Raw genomic sequence first — 22,490 nt, forward strand, 5'->3', positions numbered from 1 at the left:
ATTTTGCCGACATGAATTCTCGCTCCGCTCGATGCGCATGCGCGCATCGATAGGTCGCGAGACCTAAAAACCAGACACTGCAGTCATGGCTGTCAATAACATAGCAATTACATACATCAGATTTCATAAACAGCGGGAGAAGGCAATAAAGCAAAATCAACAATTGGGTAGGCGAACAAAAAAAGAGAAAAAAAACCTGCAAGAATTCATGGAACTATACCAACATAATACTAAACATCTTAAATATTATGGGCACACCAGCTATTTTAGCCATTCCTCGACCGGGGCCCAGATTTTGCAACCCAACTTCCGCCTCCGGATACCCTTTAGTGAGAATACTGAAAACTCGAGGTTGTAAATAGTGAATAACCTGGCTCTCCAGTTAGCGAATGTAGGTGCATCGGGGCATAACCATTGTGAGGTAATGCATAGCCGAATCATTGATATGGCTATGAACAAGATGGCGAATACATACGACATATTACTAGCCCATGCTGCACCTTCATAACCCATCATCTCCATCTCCGGGGAGAGTGAACACGGGATATTAAGCATAGAGTTAATAAAACGCTCAACATCAACCAGAAATTCATATAGATTCGGGCAAGAATAAAAGATATGAATAGAGTCCGCTGCATGCATCCCACACCTTGCACAATGGTCGCCCTTCCTGCACCCCCATTGTGCTATTTTTGCAGACGTATAATAAAGATCGAACATTGCAATGTAACTGTGGGTCCGGAGGCTACCAGAGATTAAGACGTCACTGGCTAACTCCAGTGCAGGCCTCAAATCAACCCTGGTCTTCCCAAATTTGCCCTCCCACTTAAGATTTTGTGCCTCCAGATCGTCCGGAAGGCCAGACAGCAAATATTGATAAACTGTACCTATTCTAGCTTGCTTTTGAATGAGTTCACATATAATTAGCTTATCTAGCATTGCGGGGGTTTCACTGAGATATTTTGAAATAAAACTTCTGACCTGGAGATATGTGAAAAAGTCATGAGTATTCAACTGAAACGTATCCCTCAATAGTGAAAAAGAAAGCATTTGCCCACCCGCAAATAAATCCCATATACTCTGTATACCCAATGTCTGCCATCTAAATATAATCTGATCCTGAAAGATAGAGGGCAGAAGTCGAGCTGCTTTAAATGGTGTATAAATATTAACATTAGGAATAGACAATTTCCACAGGATTTTCTGCCAAACTAACAACATAGCGATAATTACCTTGAACCTAGTCTTTTTGAAATAACTCGGCTCCAAGACTTGCGCCAAAATACCCTTTGCTGCCTTGCCAAGACCAATCTCATAGATAGTAGGACTATTGCATGGCAAAACCTCCACACTTTCTCCCAGCAATGGAACTCCAAAAAATTGCACCATCACAGACCAATAGTAAAATACCAGGTTAGGTACCGCCCAACCACCACAATCGCGCGGAAGACACATCCATTTTACAGCCCTGCTGGAGCAGCGATACCCCAGAGAAACCTATGGAAGATCCTATCGGCCTTGGCCAAGCTGATTTGTGGGAGTTTTAAAGGAATGGTCCTGAAAAGATATAAAAACTTTTGGAGTACCCGCATTTTAAGAACACTGTAGCGGCCATAAAGGGAAAGATGTAGGTGGTCTAATCTTTCCAGCTTAGTGTTTACGGCCTCAACTACCGGAAGAATATTCAAATCCGGAATAGTTTCTACTGCGGCAGTGATCTTGACTTCTAGATATGCTGCTTTACTGACCACTGGGGCATCGGAGTATGGTATATTAGTTGTTTGAACCACCTGAGTTTTAGCTACATTTAACTTATTCCCCAACACAATCCGAACTGTTCGGCAGAAACCTTAAGGGCAGAGAAGGCAGAAGAAACATCTGTTGTTAACACAACAATGTCGTCCGCGTAGGCCATGGCCCGATACTCTGTACCATCGATCCTTACCGGAGATATGTCCAAATTCCCTTCGATTTTGCTAAGGAACGGATCGATGTACAAAGCAAAGAGTAAGGGTGAGCAGGGGCACCCTTGCCTGATGCCTCTACTGAGATTGAAATACCCTGACTTGTGACGCGTAGTGCTGCCATTGGGAAGACATATAATGCCCGAATAGCCTGGATAAATTCGTTACTGAAGCCCTTCCAATGAAGCACAGTCCACAGGAACACCCAGGAGACCCTGTCGAATGCCTTCTCCGCGTCCAACAGGATCATCCCGAGGAGAGAGGAAGTAACCTGAGCCCAATCCAATAGGGCAATGACACACCGAACTTGGTCCGCCGTGTCCCTGCCCGGAATAAACCCATGTTGGCACTGGGAAACCCGTGGGACAATCACCTCGGCAAGCCTGGATGCTAAGATTTTAGAGTATATTTTACTATCACTGTTTATAAATGAAATTGGACGAAAGGATGATGGGTTTAACTCAGGCTTTCGCTTTTCTTTTAACAGAAAAATCGTAGTCTGGCGCCAAGAATCAGGAACGCCACCACGCTATGCCACCCTAAAAACAGCTAAAAGGTCCTGTCGGATCTCTGCAAGAAAGGTCTTATAGAACTCCAAAGGCACAGCATCTGGGCCAGAGGCCTTTCCATTTGCAAGGGATTTTACGGCTAGGTCAACCTCCCCCCACGTAATAGGAGCTGATAGCAGTTCATTATCACCATATTTAAACATCATTGTGCGATATTGAAGGTACTTACTAGCAAGGTCCCACCCCAAAAGGCTCCAAGAGTTTAGATTATATACAGTGACCGACTCTATATTGAGGCCGTCCTTGATTCTGGAGGTTAGTTCCAGCTCTGCAAGCCTAAGCTCCTCAATACGGCTCTTCACCAACTCTTGTCCTGCCTTCCAGCGAAAGGAGGTGAAGCTCTTGGTCTCACCACGGACTCCAGCCTTTAGAGCATCCCAGACCTTAAGATCAGTTGCAGTCCCTCTATTGAAATTCAGGAACTCAACTAACCACGTTCTCATATGAGCCTGATAGGCTTGGTCCAACAAGATTTTCCTTTTGAAAGTCCAGGCCCTAGGGGCTCTGCCTACACAGGGCCAAAGGCATTCGACAATCAGCGGATTATGATCCGATAAAATTCTTGGAGGAGCCGAGATAGATGTTACTTCAGCCACCTGGTCAGAGGCAAAAAAATAGTCCAACCGGACCATTTTATTGTGGGGTGCAGAATAATATGGATAGCCATCGTCAAGTTTATTATTCTGATACTACAAATCAATCATACCATGTTCTTGCACTAAGGTCTGGGTGCCTTAAACACTCTAGGTTTCCTACCAAAATACCTTTGATACCCTGCCAAATTAAAGTTACTAGATTTGTTAATGTTCATATCCCCACATACAAACAGTGTATGCGACCAAGCGGCCAATTCTACATTTAAGTATTTAAACAATTACGGGTCATCTAAATTTGACCCATATATCGAACATATTGTTAACGGTCTGTTATCTACCACTATTTCAGCCAGAACCCATCTGCCCACCCTGTCCTCTTGGACCTTGGTACAGACCCCGACGCCGCGCTTTAACAGAATGGCCACCCCTCTAGTCATGGAGGTCTGTCTAGAGCATGCGATCAAGTCGAATCCAGGCAGTTTCAAGCACTCACGCCTGCCTCAAGGTATATGTGTCTTCTGTATACATAATACATCCACTTGCATAGTGTAGACAATTTTAGAGAATAGCACCTGTTTTTTTGCATCGAGACCACAAATGTTCCATGAACTTGGAACAAATTTACCCTGCCCCATCAGAGCTTAACAAACAGTCTGATCCCCACTGTAAAGCTTTCGATTTTTTAAACAAATAAACTAGCACGTAACAAAATTGACAAATTTTAAAGCCATGACTGCAATATATTTCCAACACCATAGTGACCCTACCCCTTACCTTCCACCTCACCCCACCACTACCCCCTAAAGAACACCCCCCACTTCGCCCACCCATCCCCTACAACCCCCTTAAGTGGCAACAGGACCTTGTGATGAGATGAGCCGGTTAACCCGCTCTCATCTGAATCCCCGCACCCCCTCATAGTAAATGGCTAAGGGATAGAAAAAAAAGAGAAAAGAAGAATAAGCAATAACTAGGGATTGACACCCCATACAATCAACCCGCCATATCTTTTAACCAATAGCCCCCCTGGGACAACCGGAAACATTACGTATGGCAAGTGCCAGCACCTACTCCGCTATATGGTGCCCAAAAACTCCTTAGCCTGTATTTCGGAGAAAAAAAATCTAGTCTGTCCATTATGAATAATTTTCAGTTTAGAAGGGAAGAGTAGATACGCCTGGGCACCCTTTGACTGAAATAGAGATATTAGTTGGCGGAGCTGCCACCTCTTCTCAACTGTTGCTGGGCAAAAATCTGGCCGGACAAAGAACTCACAATCTTTCCCCTGTCTTTTTCTGTCAGGTCTAGCTAAATCATAAATCTTCTCCCTTGCCAAAAAATTATTGAGACAGATCAAAATTGCCCGGGGCTTATCCCCAGTTGCTCCCAATTTTTGTCTCTGCTTGAATTGGAATCTATGCGCTGGTTGCACCTCGAGCTGCCAATCTCACTGCCTAACATCTGGAAATGCCACTGCGAAAAGTTTGACGATGAATTGCCTGGCATCTTAAACCTCACAGCCTTCCGGGATCCCAAGTATCCTAAGATTGTTCCTCCTGGCCCTATTCTCCAATTGAGTCAGCTTAAAGAGAATATCATCTTCTGCGTTGCCAGGGCGTCCTCTAGATCAGAAATCCTCTCCTCTGCTTCTTCAATTCTGGCTGCAATGTCAGTACATGTTTTGGCGAATCTATGGATTGAGTTTTGGACTCTGTGGCAAGCCCCCTGTTTGCTAACATTTTCCTGGCGAGACTCTTCACAATGCGCCATCATGGTTTGATAGATGACGGCAAGTGCGATGTCTCCAGGGGGCAGCTCCGATGGATTAAGTGGTGGAACAGAGCACTTAATTAGTGCCCCCCCCCCCCCCTAAGCCAGGCTGTGCAGAAAAAGGACTGTCCCAGGACAGCAAGCCAGATGAACCTCCATCCTTTCTTGAGGTGCCCTGGTCTTTTGAACTGTTAGCCTTGCGAACTGTGCAAGAACCGCGGGGTGAGACCTCGTCATTGAGAACTTCGTTAAGTCGTCAATCTCCAATGTCGCTGCCATCGTCAGTCCATTCTCTATCCTGGTCTTCCTCCTCATCAACTGAAGAATTTGTGTGCTCTGATAAGGAGAAAAATGCATCCCCCCCCTTCAAGCTCTCTGGAAGATTCATTAACATCAGTAGAGCACAATATTAGAGCCTTTTGTTCAGAAATATTAGCGGCTGGGAGGGAGTGCACAGGAATTAAAGAGCTCTCCATTTGCTGACCATCCATTTGCTGAACTACAGTTCCCATAGTGCCATTCACCGGGAGACCAGGCACAGGCTGTGCAGTGCAGGGCTCGGTGAGACAGACACTTCCCCCGCCAAACACAGGGACACCCCATTAGAGGGATGTAATTGTAATTGCTTGCTGGCCCCAATGTCGGTCGGGGTTTTAGTTTTTACTGCCGCATTTTTAAAGTAAGCAGGCAGAGTCTGTTTTGTCTTACCACTTGCCGTAGACGCCGTCTCCATCTCCGGTAGCTTCTCCCCTTCGCACTGTATGTGGCGCTTTAACTGTGTCAGCCGGCCCTATGGACCGTTGGCTCGAGCGGCAGCAGCAGCAGATCTAGCCCTTGCTGCTGTAATTTTTGTTTTGGTTTTTGCCCAAAGTTTCGGGGCAATGTTACCATGAGAAAGCCTCCAGGAACTCCAGGCGCTGCGAGTGCAAAGGTAAGCGGCGAAGTACAAGGCCGGTAGATAACAAGCCGGTCTGCGCCTAGTTCTGAGTACGCTGCCGGATACAGTACTCAATGAATGCGCAATTATCCTGAGCATGGCACCCAGGCTGGTGATTAGTAAATCCAAATCTGGCAGTAAAGTTGCCCCCGGCAATTATAGTGCTTAGAGGGGTGAATCATTCAGATGAGAGCAAACGCCAGCTCACTTGGCCGAGTGCTCGGCCTCCATCTTGCCGTCTTTTTCTACCTTTGAATGCTGATTTCATTCACTTTATACTTCGATTTATGATTCGTGATAGTGGTAGTGGTCACAGATGAAGGATATTAGCACAAATTAGAAATTGGCTGCCATGCCAATACCTAAAATGAAATGTGCAGACTACAGAATTCAGAGACAATAAAGCAGTCCTTCTTTGAAAGTGCTCCCAGGCGATGTATGTCAGGATACTGAACATCGAAATATCCTCTGACATAAATATCAGGTCCTAATTATCATTTATAAAAAATTCAGTCCAGATGTACGACCATAGTAAATTGCGACTCGCAATTTGCGCTCGATTGCGAGTCGCAATTTACTATGTACAACAGTGTCAGAGACGCTGATAGCGATTCCCAATGAGGTCGCAAAATGTATGGCTCATTAATATTAATGAGGCACTCGCATTTTGCGACCCCATTGTGAATGGCTGTCCCTCACAGGGATCGTGACCTGCTGGGCTCAGCAGACCGCCATGTCTGGGACTGCTTTTAAATAAAACAGCTTATTTTAATTTAATGCGGCCCGTTTTCCTTACGGGAAAATGGGATGCACATAAAAAAAATGAAACATTTCTGTTTAATTTTTAAGGGCAGGCCCTTCAAAAATATTTCCGCATGGATTTGCAAAGGGGAAGGAGTCCTCAGGGGACCCCTTCCCATTTGCAATTGCATTACCACCGAATTTAAGTATCTGGTCATTTGCAAGTGTTTTGCAACCACAATTGTGGTCGCAAAACAGTCATACATGGCTCATGAGTCGCTATTAGGAAGGGAACACCCCTTCCTAATAGCGAGTTGCAAAACATTTTTTGCTAGTCGCTAATTGATTAGCGACTCACAAAATAGGTTTTGTACATGGCCCAAGGGTTTTGGCATGCACAAATGGGTCTAAAACCGTTTGTGCAAGCTAAAAACTGTCATACAGTTGGCCCTTCATCCCATGAGGTGTGGCTATTATTCTATCGGAATTCTTAATATTTATATTATTATTGTCATCCACAACAACAACAATATTATTAATAATAATACAGTACTTTTGTTTGCAGTATATAGGACAAAATATTTATTTTAGACGATATTCAGACATCGAAACCTTGAAAAGGCCCAGGTGAAATTTCCATGACGCAGACATAGTCTTGCATAATTTAGATAAATTTGCGTAATGCGAAATTCCTGAAATTATGCTACTATGCCACATTGTGTAGTTACAGGCTGTTCAAGGTTTAGCACAAGCACAACACAAACTTCTAGAACACGAGTAGCTGCTACTTGCGGTGCTTGTGTTTTATGTGCTTTTTTTTGCAAGAAATGCGTCCTCAGTCCAAAATGGATGCAGACCATTGGCTATTCAGCTACCAGGCAAGTCTGCGCCCTCCTCTCACACCTGCCCAGGTCCCTTAAGGCCCTGCTGGGTGCACCCCAAATCATTCTCCTCCATCTTGTGAGTTGCAGCCTACATGTGCCCCAGACTGCAGTGAGCAGAGTCCAGGAAGTGGTAAGGAGACAGACTAGTGCTGTCTCTTCCCAAGACAAAAAGTTGTGTAAAAAAGGATTTTCACTTTCTGTGTTTACTGTCTATGCCCGTGGTTGTTACAGTTAACAATTGTAGTTTTAGCCTGCCTGTAATTGCATATTTTATCACCTGTGTTGTTTTTTAAATTTGTGGTTTTCCCTGCCCTTGATTGCCTCCATTTAGTGTGTTGAATTGTGGGATTTGCAGTCCAACCTCTGTAGTTTGTCCCTCTCATTCCGTGGTGACAAATCTGTTTTCCCTCCAAATTTCTCCTTTGCTCTGTGCTTACACCTGTGTGCTAAAACAGTGCACCCCCAGCCACCATTTTGTGTTCACAAGCTAGTGAGGCCAGCTCCCCCAACCCCCCCCCCCCAGCAACAGGGATTTTCTACATCAGAGGGTGCTTCTGTGAGCTGTTAGAACTGTATTTACTGGGGCCTGTACACTTCGTTTTTTGGCAAGCAGATGGAGTAAAATTTTATTAAAACAGTATTGTTAGATTTCGAGTTAGTAAAGCCTTCACCTGCAGAAGTCCAAAGTTGTGGATTGAGCCTGTCTGTCTCCTAGGAGATTCTGAACAGGACCAAGCAGCTGCCCAGACCCCATCCCAGGCCAGCAGACCTTTGGCTATTCAGCTACCAGGCAAGTCTGAGCCCTCCTCTCACACTTGCCCAGGCCCCTTAAGGCCTTGCTGGGAGCACCCCAAATCATTCTCCTCCATCTTGTGAGTTGCAGCCTACATGTGCCCCAGATTGCAGTGAGCAGAGTCCAGGAAGTGGTAAGGAGACAGACTAGTGCTGTCTTATCCCAAGACAAAAATATGTTTAAAAAACGATTTTCACTTTCTGTATTTACTGTCTATGCCTGTGGTTGTTACAGTTAAAAATTGCAGTTTTAGCCTACCTGTAATTGCATATTTATCACCTGTGTTGTGTTTTAAATTTGTGGTTTTCTCTGCCCATGATTGCCTCCATTTAGCGTGTTGAATTGTGGGATTTGCCGTCCAACCTCTGTAGTTTGTCCCTCTCATTCCTTGGTGACAAATCTGTTTTCCCTCCAAATTTCTCTTTTGCTCTGTGCTTAGACCTGTTTGCTAAAACAGTGCGCCCCCAGCCACCATTTTGTGTGCACAAGCCAGTGAGGCCAGCCCCCCTGCCCCCTCCCCCCCCCAGCAACAGGGATTTTCTACATCAGAGGGTGCTTCTGTGAGCTGTTTAAACTGTATTTACTGGGGCCTGTGGACTTCGTTTTTTGGCAAGCAGGGGGCGTAAAGCTTTATTCAAACAGTATTGTTAGATTTCGAGTTAGTGAAGCCTTTACCTGCAGAAGTCCAACGTTGTGGATTGAGCCTGTCTGTCTCCTAGGAGATTCTGAACAGGAGAAGCTCCAACTCCCTGGCCAGAAACCCTTGTCTGAGGTTGCTGGGACCTTATATGGTCTGTTAGTGGTTGGCACATGTGTACACTAATTGGTGGTTGTATCTGGTGTTTCTATTGGGTTAGGGTTAATGTCCTCATTGGTTGGGTATTTGAGGGTTCTGATTGGTTTCTCAGTCTGTGATTCAATAATTGTAGGGTTGGGACTAGGGCTAGGGTTAGGATTTCTATTGGAAGTAGGGACTAGGGCTTCCTGTGTTCTTGGTTGTTGGGAGTAGGGTGGGACTAGGGCCAGGGTTAGACCTTTAATTGGAAGTAGCTATTTACGGCTTCTGGTGTGATTGGTTGTTGGACCAGTTGTGGGACTAAGAGTAGGGATAGGCTTTCTATTGGAAGTAGGGACTAGGGCTACCTGTACCATTGGCTGCTTGGACTTGGGTTGGGACTAGTGGTAGGGCTAAGGCCTTTATTGGACGTAGAGATCAGGGTTTTTGAACTGATTGGGTGCTTGGCCTAGGGCTAAGATTGGCTGCAAGGTCTGGTCTCCTATTGGTTCTAGATGTTAGGGCTAGTGTTGTGATTGAATAGTGTTAGGGCTAGGGTTCCCATTGGCTGAAGGGGTCAGGTGATTACTAGGGCTACAAAAAAGGCCAGGCTTAGGGCATCTCAGCCCGGGCGTTGAGGCTAAGGGTGGAGAGGACAAGGGAAGTTGCCTGTTTGAGCCTGTTCGAGACTGGTTGGGACAAAAAAAAAAAAAAAAAAAAAATTAATCCTTCACTCTTTTATTCCTCCACTATCCTTTTTCAATCAAAATTAACAGACTAACATGTTCACTTCTCAAATTCCATATTCCATATTCAACTATACTAATATACTGCCCAAATAACTGAATAACATATCTACTACTCAAATTACGTCATATTTATACTATGCTAATTTTCAACACTATTCCTTTATGGGTTCCAGAGTGGCGTGCTACTCGCCAGAAAAGCGCTTCAACACCCATCAAGGGTAACAAGTGCTATATGAATGCAAATCTTTCTTCCCCTTTTATCCATCCGCTATCCTTCTCACTCCAAGTAACAGACTAATATCCACCACTGAAATTACCTCATATTTCACCATATTAATTCACCACTAATCCTTTATAGGCTTCCTGAATAGCATGCGTCAACAAGCGAGCGATAAATAAATACAAACCTTTGTCCTCCTCTATCCTTTTGCTATCATTCCAAATCCAAATAACTGACTAACCTATCCACCACTTAAAATGTACTTGCATGTTTCATTATACTAATTCAACACTAATCCTCTATGGGTCCCGGAGTAGCGTGCTACCCGCCGAAAAAGCGCTTTGACGCCTCATCAGGGGTAGTAAGCGCTATATAAATGCAATTACAATACAATACAAATGCTCGTTATGCTTTTCACATAATGAAGCATAATTTTACAACAGTTTTCTGAAATTTCAAGCAATTATGAAAAGCAAATTACGCAAACTTCACACATCCCAAATTGTGGTCCCAAACAGCTCTTAAGATCTGTAACTCTATGACTTTGGCAAACAGACTTTACCTTCTTATGAGATACCTTTAAAAGTAACTGAATGCTTTGCATTTGAACTCTGCTACAAACTCTAACGGCCACATGCATCAATATTGCTTTTTGCAAATTCTTATTTGCGAAAAATAAGGAATCGCAATTAAGAATTCTCAAAAAGCAATGCATCAAAAATTTGCAAATATTTTTGCGATTCCTTAAAATTCCTTATTTGCGTTTCACAATTTGCGAATCGCAAATAAGGAATCCCTTTACATTCATTCCTATGGGCCTAGAGGCCCATAGGAATGAATGGGAAAGCATTCTCATTTTGCGATTCGCAATTAAGGAATTGCAAAATGAGAATGCAATTTCAAGGGTGCAGGGGGAGTCCAAAGGAACCCCCCTGAAATTTAACTGTAAGTGCATTTTTCACACACACATGCCCAAAGGGCATGTGTGTGTGTAAAATGAAACTTTCAAAAATGCACTTTTGTGCATTTTTGAAAGTTTTCGCAAATTACCTGTAGGTCACCTTCATGGTAATTTACCTCTCCCTATTTGCGAATTCGCAAATTTAAAATGTTCATGCATTGCATTTAAGAAATGTAAAATTGCGATTTCTTAAATGCAATCGCAATTTTAGAAATCGCAACATGATTGCGATTCCTAAAATTGCGAAAAACATGATGCATCCCAATTTTGTCAATTGCATTCGCAAACGGCCGAAAATTGCGATTCGCACCGTTTGCAAATGCAATTCACAATGATGCATGTAAGGGACTTGAGCCAGTGCTAGAATTTCGATCCCTGGAAAGCAGTTGGTGCTGTAATAAAGCCTGATAGATTCCCACAGATTTTTTTAGTTATGTTTATCTTTCACCATATACTATGCCACATATTGCAGTGCCTACAATGTTTGGAAACCATATTGCCCTATAACAAAGTCTAATATATTTCCACAGAACTATGTATTATGTCACTGTTCACAGAATGTTTACTACATTCATCATGTGTAACTTGTGTTTATTAGGTGTTAATCTTCTACATAAAGAGCACAAACAAGGACCACATTTTTGTTTAGTATATGCAGTCTCTTCTTTGTAACCTGCAATTGGTAATTTAGCCTCTTGTAAAGTATTGGTATCCTCTGGGTATAGACTATACAATATACAGCTGTTAATATACAAATAAATACATTAAAGTCAATGTTTGACCTTGGAATTGGTCCAAGCTCTTCAGAAGTTTTGTTGCCCTGCTGGTACAGAAAAATGTATTTAACATTTGTGTTTCAGGATAGAGCGCTCCAGTGGCAAGAATGATTTTAACCAACTACTGAAATAAAACTGAGTTGAATGCCTTTGCTTGAACAGCAAACACGGGGGGGGGGGGTAGATTTACAAACCCCTTGCGCCACTTTCTCCGTCACTTTCCACATGGGAAAAGTGACGCAAAAGTGGGTCATGGGGCTTGTAAATCTACCCCCCCTTCCCCACCACCCGGGGTGTATACAGGCTACAAATAGTCACGGAATACCATGTAAGCAGCTTTTACCGACCGCCACCAGGGCATTTACTAACTATTGTTTTGACCATGGCTAGGACGTCTACAGCAACTCACCCTGGCCAGTCTACAACACCTCTGGATTTCTATTCTTAGAACAAGTGAAGCTACTAAAATAAACAGAAAGCACAGTAATGGAAATAACAGGCTATCGATTTCCAGTGCTACTTTTACAGAATGTTACCATGGTGACAAGAGCGCAGCATTTGGGAATCTTTCAGCCCCCACCTTTGACATTCTGATTCAGTCATAGAAAGCGATGTAATTGTGTGCGTATTAAATTTGCTTTTGTAGCTTAGAAGTTAGCAAGTTGTTTTTGTGCTGTAAAAATGTTTTATGACGCAAATTGGATGTTATGTCTAAGCTTCACATGAAGCATTCAGAACTCGACTCATTAAGGCAGGGGTGAAAATCAGAAATCTGTTCAGCAGGATTACTCTGACTTACATTTGGAGAGAATGTTGAACTTTTCAGGGAAGCACAATTTTATGACAGCTTTCCGCGAATCAGATTCGTAACATTTACACTTGCAAATCAGTTGCGTAGCAAGGGTGCAAGCAAACAAATGGGCCACGGCCATAATTGGAGTCCTCTGGCCACTAACACTCCCCTGTACCCCTATGCTGATTCTCCACCAGACAGAAAAGTGTTCATGCTTAAACGTGGCCCCACAAGTAACATACCTTCTCTGTGACAAAGCTCGTTTTCAGGCAACCCTATTAAATATAAGGGTAATCTATCCCAGGCCCACAGTGCACATCTAGCTACTTGTGACGGTGCCAGTAAAGTGATGAACCATATTTTGACAATAGGTTTACCCAGGACCTCATTTTTCCAAGGGTTGGAAAACTTAAGGGGACCTGTAAATACCCACAAACATGAGCTGCTCGTATGGCCCAGTCAGATGTAACCACAGATGTGCTCCTATCCCCAAACCCACAATGGCTCAATCAGCTATTCTGACCATACTGGCATCATTTTTGCATTTGTACATTCACGTTCTGATAATAAATTTTTTAATCCAATTAGGAGTTTACATTTGCAAATGGTTTTATTTGCACCTAAATTGAGCTTGAGTGTGCTCAATTTTTCTGAAATTAAGCCTTCAATCCTTGGGTTACATCAACAGCAACAAAACAAACTTATATAGAATCTTTCGAAGCTTCTTCTTTAGTGTTTCTCAGCAGAAACAGTTCTCTCTTCAGCAAACAACTTTCGTTGTGTTTCACTGACTGAATGTGTAATAGAGCTATAGACTGGTGTGTGTGCGCATTTGTTTGTGTGTGAGTACGCTCTATGCAATTGGTGTAAGTAGAGATGCCAACTGGAAAGCCTGCATGTAACTGAATCACAAATCAACAGCTGCAAGAGAATAAGGACTTTTTATACATCTGCATGCATGTCACTAGTTAAGCTTGCAAAGAAGGTTTAGATACCTGTGACCAGACAGGTGCCTCCAGTATTGATTGTATCATCATGAGGGGTGTGCAGTGCTGCTAACATTTTGTCCAAATATTTTGTGATTTTTTTTTAAAACTTTTGGAATATTAGCCCTAGACTCATGTCAAATCAAGAATGACCAACAACGTGTATTAGACCCAAATACCCTTGTATGACTCTGAATACTAATATCACTAGAAGGCAAATTCTCTTGTAGGAAGAGGAACCAGTGGGACTATAAAAAACAAAAAGCACAAAAATAAACTCCATGCCAGAAAACAAATGGGCCATAATCCAAAGCCTAAAATGGTAGAAAAGTTGGAATGATCACGAGATACTGGGGCCTAGAAATCATCAAAATGCATGCAAGCTGGAAAAGACAAGCTTGCCAGATCATCATGACTCATAACAACAAAGCAAAGAAAAACAAAATATGTGCAAATGAGAGGCCTTAAATCGATCCATCGATCTCCTCAAAGATTCCGATTTGACCCGTATTTCGATGAAGCTTGTCTAACTGCCTAAAATCCCAATCTCCGTCAACGGTACTTCTACAGACATATTTGATTTAGACCTCCAGTTCTTCAGCTGCAATAGTTTTCCCATCAATAAACCTCTAAGGAACGCAAATCTCTCTCTAACTGGCAATTGCAAGGGGCTGGGAAAAGGTTTAAAATGATTAGCCTCTTTCCAATTTCAAGTCCTAATCAGTATAATCACATTTTTCTGGAATACACACGCCGAAAAACCTTTCACAAATTCAAATCCTGACAACAGATGTTTCTTTGATCAAGCATTTAGTCATAAAAATGAATTGTTGTTTGAGGATGCTTATGCAGCAATATAAACAGTGACACGATTAGAACTTTGAAAGGTAGACATTGCAAGATTCCAAGGCACTCAAGCATTTTCAAATGCCTGTGGCCTCCTCCACATGGCTAATTTAAAGATGGCGTCATGCTTCATCATCAGGTCATCCTGACGCCTAAAAGGCGGAGTGGGCTCGACCACGGTGTTGGGAGCTCCTTGAAGTTATAGGAGGCCAAGGGGACTATATAGATAAAAGTCATCCGTCAGATCCCCGGTTTCCCTTTATTATTGGGTCTGTCAGGGTTATTAAAATTACATAAAAATAGGGTCAGCGTAGGAGTTTTATGGTCCTAAGACCCTAGTGCCAACATGTTTCAGTCCATATGCACCGTTAAGGTCCCGGACTTTCTTCAGGGCTAAGGTTGGTCTCCCTAGGTATCAGTTAAGGGAATTCCCTATCCTGTCAGTGATGACAGGGCAGAGTAGCTGCTCCTTATGTGTTGTGATAAATATATTATCTATCACATGTGGGTCTCCATCAGTAAAAAATAAACAGAGAAAAAGGGGAAAAAAACATACAGTCTTGTATGAATATACATGTGGAATTCCACGCAAGTGTTTCCCAATTATGTGCTATATTGAAAGAGAACGAGCCCACCAGTGCCCAAATATTTGTGCAACTTAGCAGTATTCAATCTCTTCCAATCTTGTGTCACTCGCATCAAAACCCTGTACATGACATTGCTATGTGACAGGCTATAGTGCGGTGGCAAGATTGCTCGCAAACTGACATTAACTGCATTCCAGGTGGTGCGTATTTCACAAGGAAACAAACACAATATAAAAATATCACTCTTCACTTCTCTCGTGTCTTCAGTAAAAACATATGTTACATTACAAATAGTCAAATGGATCATATTTGCTGAAATCAGTATCCATACACAAACATCCATCCTGTCTTACCCAAATGTTATGGAGTATCTGTTTCTCAGGGGACCTTGTGGCCATGTAGGGGTAGCTCTGTAGTCAAACCCTAAGATGTGCCACCAATGGAAAAACGGTAGTGTCAGAGTCTAATGATGTTGGGAAAATGAGTGTGGCGGTAAAAAACTCAATCAGCTCTTTAAGGGGAACGGGGATCGAAATGATCCTTCTTATCCCCGCATTCACGGTCACTTACTTCATCAAGAGTCCTGCCCCGCCATCAAACCTGTTCAGTCTTGGTCCCCGACTTGTACAAGCCTGTGTGGGGGATCGACGTATTTGAAATGCATCTTAGAGCGTGAACCGGCACTGATTGATAGTGCCGCCCATCGCGTGATGTCTTTGCAGGTACGTGGCGTCGCAGAAAACGTGACCATAGGATCATGGGAATTGTAGTCTAAAGCTATTACCTCATCCAATATGTGATCAAAAATAGTGATCAAAAATAGTGATCAAAAATAGTGATCAAAAATAGTGATCAAAAATAGTGATCAAAAATAGTTTAGGGACATGCATAATTCTAAGCACCACAGTACAAGCGCTAGAAGCTCCAAAATAATAGATGTGCAATTAATCGATGCGTGTATATGTTGTCGCGGTATTGCAATCATATGATCATGGGACTTGTAGTCTAAAGTTCTTGCCACATCCCATTGTGATATAAATTAGTAATAAAAATTGTGCACTTTTGAACACAAAAATATGAGTGCTCGATGTTGTTAATATAAGAGCTTTTGATAAGAATACATTGCCATTGCTTGTCAATAGTGCCGCCCCCTGCGTGACATCATTGCGTTTATTTGTTAACGCAGAAACGCTAACATAGGATTATGGGAATTGTGGTCTAGCAGTCCTGCTGCACCTTATTGTGATCAGTAACCGTAAATAAATAATAGCACTTTGTGCACACTAGTGCCTTATGCCTGAGGTTGCAGATAAATGGAAGTCATGAATGTAACGACCATCCGGCCATATTGTCATAATATATTACCCATATTCTCTGCGTAAGTCCGTGCTTTAATGTTGTTGTGTAACTAAACATGCTCTGTATAATGGCCTAATGTTGGTTCCAACAGGACATGAGTGGTAATGTTATCCCTATATTAGCTTGGTTGTACATGATCGCCCTCTGTGTAATAACCGGGGGAGTCCTTTTACAGCAGGTCACTCAAATTTGCATGATGGTGAAAAGGTTGCCATAAGCCTGATTACTGAATAATATGAGGATCGTGCATGATTCAAATAGACAATGTACGTTTAGGTAGGCGATGCTCAATCATCTATTGAGTTGGCTCCAAGGGATACCATCATTCAGACCCAGTTCATGGGTCTTTAGACGGTATACCCACCGTTGTTCTCGCTCCAGGAGTCTACGCGGTAAATTACCACTGCCTTTGACCCTTTCTGTAATGGTCCATTTGATTTATGTGTCCTTGTATCTCTTTTCTTTGTATTGTGCAGTGAGTCTGGACGTGGATATGGCGCGACATATTTTACTTATATGTTCGCTAATGCGAATCTTTATTTTGCGGCTAGTCATTCCAAGAAACTCTAGTCCACACGGGCACGTGATTAGATATACAACTGCTTCAGAGTTGCAGTTGGTATGAGACTTCTGTTTCCAGGGTGAACTTAGTCCTAGTTCTAGATATTTTGTGTGCTCTGTGAATTGGCTGAGGGAATTTGTTATTGTGGTGCACCACCTGGCAGATCAAAGGTCTCACTATTTTATTCCAGAGTGATTAAGAATCTCCACAGCCATTACCATCACAGGTCCGATGATCAAGCAATAGAGAAGGATTAGACGTTTGTTTCAGCTGCGCAGAAATTGGCAACTTTGAAAATCTATGAGGTAAGAGGCAAACCTGGGTGGACTCTGATTTTAAGAGCAGATGCATTGTTGAATTTTACCGGCACACAAAATAGATGCTTGGCAGGGATTGCACAGGCTTGTTTGCCATTTAGAAGTGGAGAGATGATGTGGTACCACTAGATTAGGTGATAGTCTCAGCAGCCACAATCTAAAAATCAGTTCATTGGCCTCTGCAGAGTGTGCTGAGAATGAGCGGGAAAGAACAGAGGAAGGAGCAGCACAGCTGTTGACTCCTGAGAGGATCTCTGGGGGGGCAGGCACTCCTGATGTGTACCCTGGGCTCTTTAAACTCTTCCCAGGGTTGGTGACATCATCTCCATTACTAGCTCTCAGGCCCAGTGGAGAATTGACTTTGCTGAAGATCCTGAAGGAGGAGGTCCCTTAGACATTTGATCTTCTTGAATAACCTTGAGTCATAGGCACTGTGGACTCCAGTGATTGCTCGCAGTCACCCTGCAAGAGGCACACAGCCTGGGTGCTTGGAAGTGCAGGTCATGACACTGGTCTAGGATGAAGGAGCATTGAGCTACTGCTGATGAAGATATCAGATCAAGAGGTCACTAAGGCTAGGCAGGATGGTAATAGTAGAGCCCGAACAACTAAGCTGCTGCTTTGAGGAGGACTCAGTAGTGTCAAAGACTGTAAGGAGGCTGAAGGGAAAAGGCAAATAAATCGGGGAGGTCCAGGAGCTTCCCATTTGGTAGACCTGGTGTTTGGTGCTGATCTCCAAGCAAAGAATACATCAAACCTACTGGATTCCATGCAGTGGGGCTGAAGATGTTTGCTTTTGTTTTTTTATCTGCTAGTTTGTGATACTTCAAGAGCTATTGGCAGCCGCTGATAGAAGACAATCTTAAGCATGAATGCTATATTTTTTAACACAGCGATTATTTTCATTTGGATTCCCTTGGGGAAAATAGTGTGTGATCTTGCATCCTATAAATGTATCCATTTTCCTATGTGTAGTCTCCCACGACCCACAGGACAGAGGAACATATTTCCCCTGCTTCAAGGAGGCCATCATGCTTCTCCACATGGACCTTGAAGTTGACTTGTTTTAATGCATTGTGAAATGTGACAAAGATTTGAGACTTTCCTTCTGCATTGTGATCACCGAACATAGCCTGAAGGGCTAACCTAGGGTATTGTGAAAAACAATATGCTGCTGCAATAAACCCATATGATGGTTTTGAGAACTAAAGCCTGCCAGCACAGAAATCATCAAATGAGGCATTCCAAACAACAGAAAGAGACTAGGTTTTGGGATCAGTTACCCCAGTGATTAATCTTTATTGTCTGTGATTTACATTTTGCACCATGGTTATTTAGTAAGGCCCTTCTAGGATGAGTTCTAATTTTGTACATCCCGCTGTAACTTTTTATTTTTTTTAAATATTATTTAGTTCTATTTTCTTTATAAATAAAAACACTGGATGGACATTGATTCATTTAATTTGTTCAGTGTGGGTTGCAGAGTTCGTTGTTTCTCGCCCACAGCATCCCTGAATTGGATAGTTCTATACCACTACCCTGACTGTCAAGTATTAAAAGGAGTATTAAAAGGAGGGTCCTCGGTACAATTGCACAGCACATCAGAGGTAACAGGTTTATTATGCACTACTTTCTTTAATTGTGTTATTCTTTAACTGTGATTTCCTGGGTAAGTTTCTTTGAAATACTATGTGTAGCATTATCTAAACAGTAAATATATGTTTCCTCTGCCAACACTACAGAAGGAAATGGTCACAGTGGAAGTCACATCAGTTTGATACAGAAATTATGATAAAGTTGTTCAAACATCACCATGATAGTAGCAAAGTAATGCAATTTTATTCTATTCATCATCACATGATTATTTATAGGCAGCATGATTGTCTGCCCATTTAGAAACAATGGTGCTCGAAGGGGGGAATAGAGTGCTCAGGAGGAAGTTCACACTGGTGAGCGTTGTAGGGAAGGAAAGGAAACATGCAATATATACTGCAACCTATCCAGCCTAAAGATGGCAAGTTAATACAAACAAAGTGTGTGCTCAGAGAATTGGTCTCTGTCGTCAATGCTTGACATGTGGTGACATGTGGTGAGAAAGACCGTCGATGTTTCGACCCCTATATGTCATATAGGTAATTGGATTCTTATCCTGGGGTCTTCATCAGGACAAAAGATTAAGACGGAGGGGAGGAGCACCGATGGGTGGTGGTGCTGGCCTGGGCCCGAGTCTATCTTCCAGAGTCGCCTGCTATATTCGTGGGAGAAGGCTGACCAAGTGACATTGTGAGCGCACTTATTCTCCACCTCCGTTTCTCGGCCGCCTCCTCCTCTGCTCAGTGGGCGCTTCCTCTGGACTGCGGTGCCCTTCACTCGGGGGGCTTCTGTTTATTCCGCTACTCACTTCAACCCACCGGCTGCCTGCGGCCAGTGAGCTCCCGCCTTTCGCCTGTTGTCCTTCACATAACGCGGGCCTCTTCCCAGCCGGCTGCGCCCTCCATCATGGGGAAAACGGACCCCAAACAGCCCAAGATTGCATTCGAGCTTCACAGATCCTCCCGACAGGATGGTACTTGATCTGCTGGCGGTGACTCCCCTACCACGGCGGAGGCCCCCCCCAGCTGGGACGACGACCTTAAGGCAATAATGCTGGACGTCAAGTCGACAGTGACCGGAATTGCGACTCAGCTTGACCAACTCGCCGATCGTCTAGACTCGGTGAAGGCCCGAGTGGACTCCCACAACAAACGTCGAGTCCAGAGTGTCGGACGCCGAGTATGATGCTACCCAGGACCATCAGAAATTACTTCAGATGGACAGGATTTTAGCAGTCATCCGTGAGAAGAATGAGGACCTTGAGGCCCGTTTCCGTCTGAGAAACCTCCGCGTTATGGGACATCCGGAATCCACCAATATTTCTAAGATGGAGGACTTTGTCAACTAATTAAAGAACTTTTTGGGGACGTCCTCTCTCCTGTGTTCATTGTAGAGCATGCACAATGTTCTCTTGGCCCGCGCCCCGGTCCTGGTTTGCCGCCCCGGCCCATTGTTGCTAAAATCTTGAACTACCGGGATCGGGACACCATCCTTCGAGCGGCACAGGACAGGGGCACCATAAATCATCAGGGAAATACTCTCTCCTTTTTCCCGGACTACACCCTCACTGTTCAGACTACCCGGTGAGAGCTCCTCCCGGCCAAGAGCATTCTACAGAAGCATGACGTCTCATATTCCCTGGCCTACCCGGCGAAACTGAGGGTCCGTCAGGGCACCAAGACACTCTTATTCCCTGATCCAAGAGAGGCCCTGGGATTCAACAAGAAACTTGAAAAAGAAGATCGGTCCTCCCCCCAAGTCTCAATCTGACTTCGCTGATCGCCTAAGTGACAATGACTGACTGTGTGGACATTGCTCCTCTCTAATGTCTTCTGTTGAACAATGCCTAATGCTCTCTTAGCTTGGCCACCCTGCTTTCTGCAGGGGTGTACGCCTAGTCTTGCCATGCCCCCAGAGGATGATTCCCAATGTCATTGCTGTTCTTTTCCTTCCCTGTTGTGGGTCCCTTCCCCTCTCCCAGTTGTGGGTTCCTGGGGTGGGTGTGGGTGGTGTACTCAGCCTGTTTGGGGGGTTGGGGTGGGTGTGGGGTTGGTGGGGTTCCTTTTGTTGGGATTGTGGGTTTTGGATGGGGTGGGGGGCATGTTCTGGGGATTTTCTGCTCCACCATGGGGTAGGTGGCTTCAGTTTGCCACAGTATGTTTTTTCAGTATTGTTCTCACGAATTATGACTGCGACACTGCATTATGCTCTCTACTTCCTTCTGTTTCAATTCAATGGTTATTTATTGTGTGTGAACATGTTGCTCTGCTGGTCCCTCTTTCCCCTCATCTCCTGTACTACCCGTGTTTGAGTATGTGGGGCTCTATCCCTGCTTATAGGCGCGCTCTGTTCTCAGTGCCACGCCTGCCAGTAAGATGCCTACGCTCTTCCCCCGTGCCATCCTGTTTGTGGAAGTCCCCTGCGAGCTGCTTCTATCTGCTTGCAAGGCCTCCTGCTTGTACTGCTGTTTGCTGCCATTTGGATTGCTCCCTCTTCACTGCCGCTGTACCTGCCTGTGGTGTCTACCACTTACACGGTGCAATGTTGCACTCTGAGCCAACCCCTAATGGCCAACATCGTCTGCTGGATCTCGAATGTCCGTGGTCTGAACGACCACCGTAAGGCCCTATTGAATCATTCCCACTTACAGCGGCGCAAGGTGAATATATGTCTCTTAAAGGAGACCCACCTGCTCCACGGGTTTCTTTCCAGACTCCAAGCACGCTATTGGGGGGGAATCCCACTCCTCCACCTACTCGTCATATGCTAGGGGAGTCTCCATTCTGCTGTGCAGGGGTCTCCCTTAGCAGATCGCCCAGATACTCACTGATCCAGAGGGCAGGTATGTGATTCTGCATTGGTTCCCTTTTGGCCCAGACAGTTACGATTGCCGCAGTTTATGGCCCAAACTCGGACGACCTGGACTTTTTTAACCATATCTGGCACCTCATTTCCACTTGTGGCACCCAGCGGTCGTCTGGGGGGGTGATTTTAATGTTACTCTATCGGCAGCCCTGGATTGGTCGGGCTCCTATGCGTCCCATCCTTGTGCCTCCGCGGCTCTCATGTCTATTTTGACTGATAACTCTCATTATAATGCCTGGTGCCATCTCTGTCCTGACGCCCATGAGGGCACCTGCGTTACCAGTGTGAGGGGCTGTTGGTCGCAAATATATTTCTGGCTGACTTTCCTGGACGTCCTGACCTGGCTTACCGACGTAGCACACATGGCTCGCACCTTCTCCAACCATGCGCCGGTTCAGACCTGTCTTCTCCCTCCTCACTCCCCGCGACGGGTATTTACCTGGCATCTTCCCCCCAACGCCCTCCGGGACACTGTCTTTTGTGCGGACATCCACACAGCTATAACCAACTATTTCAATTTAAACCCGGGTACCATAGACTCTGCTTTGACACTATGGGAAGGGTTTAAGGCCGTCATTCGAGGCGAATGTAATTCGAAACAGGCCGGCACCCTCAGTTCTATCCGCACTACTTTGGCTAAGCTTGAAGAGGAAATTAAAGACCTGGATGCCACTCAGGCGGCGCACCCCTGTCCCGAGACGCTGGCGTTGATATGTCAAAAACATACTGAATTCTCTGAGGAAGCTGACCGTGAATTTTCCTTCTTGGGCAGGGAGGGTCGGGCTCGTCGTTGCGGTGAGGGGGACTGCCCAGGACGCAATCTTCCAAATCTTCTCAGCCCTCCGCA

Source organism: Lissotriton helveticus, chromosome 5_1 (assembly GCF_964261635.1).
Source record: "Lissotriton helveticus chromosome 5_1, aLisHel1.1, whole genome shotgun sequence".
Lineage (NCBI taxonomy): Eukaryota > Metazoa > Chordata > Amphibia > Caudata > Salamandridae > Lissotriton > Lissotriton helveticus.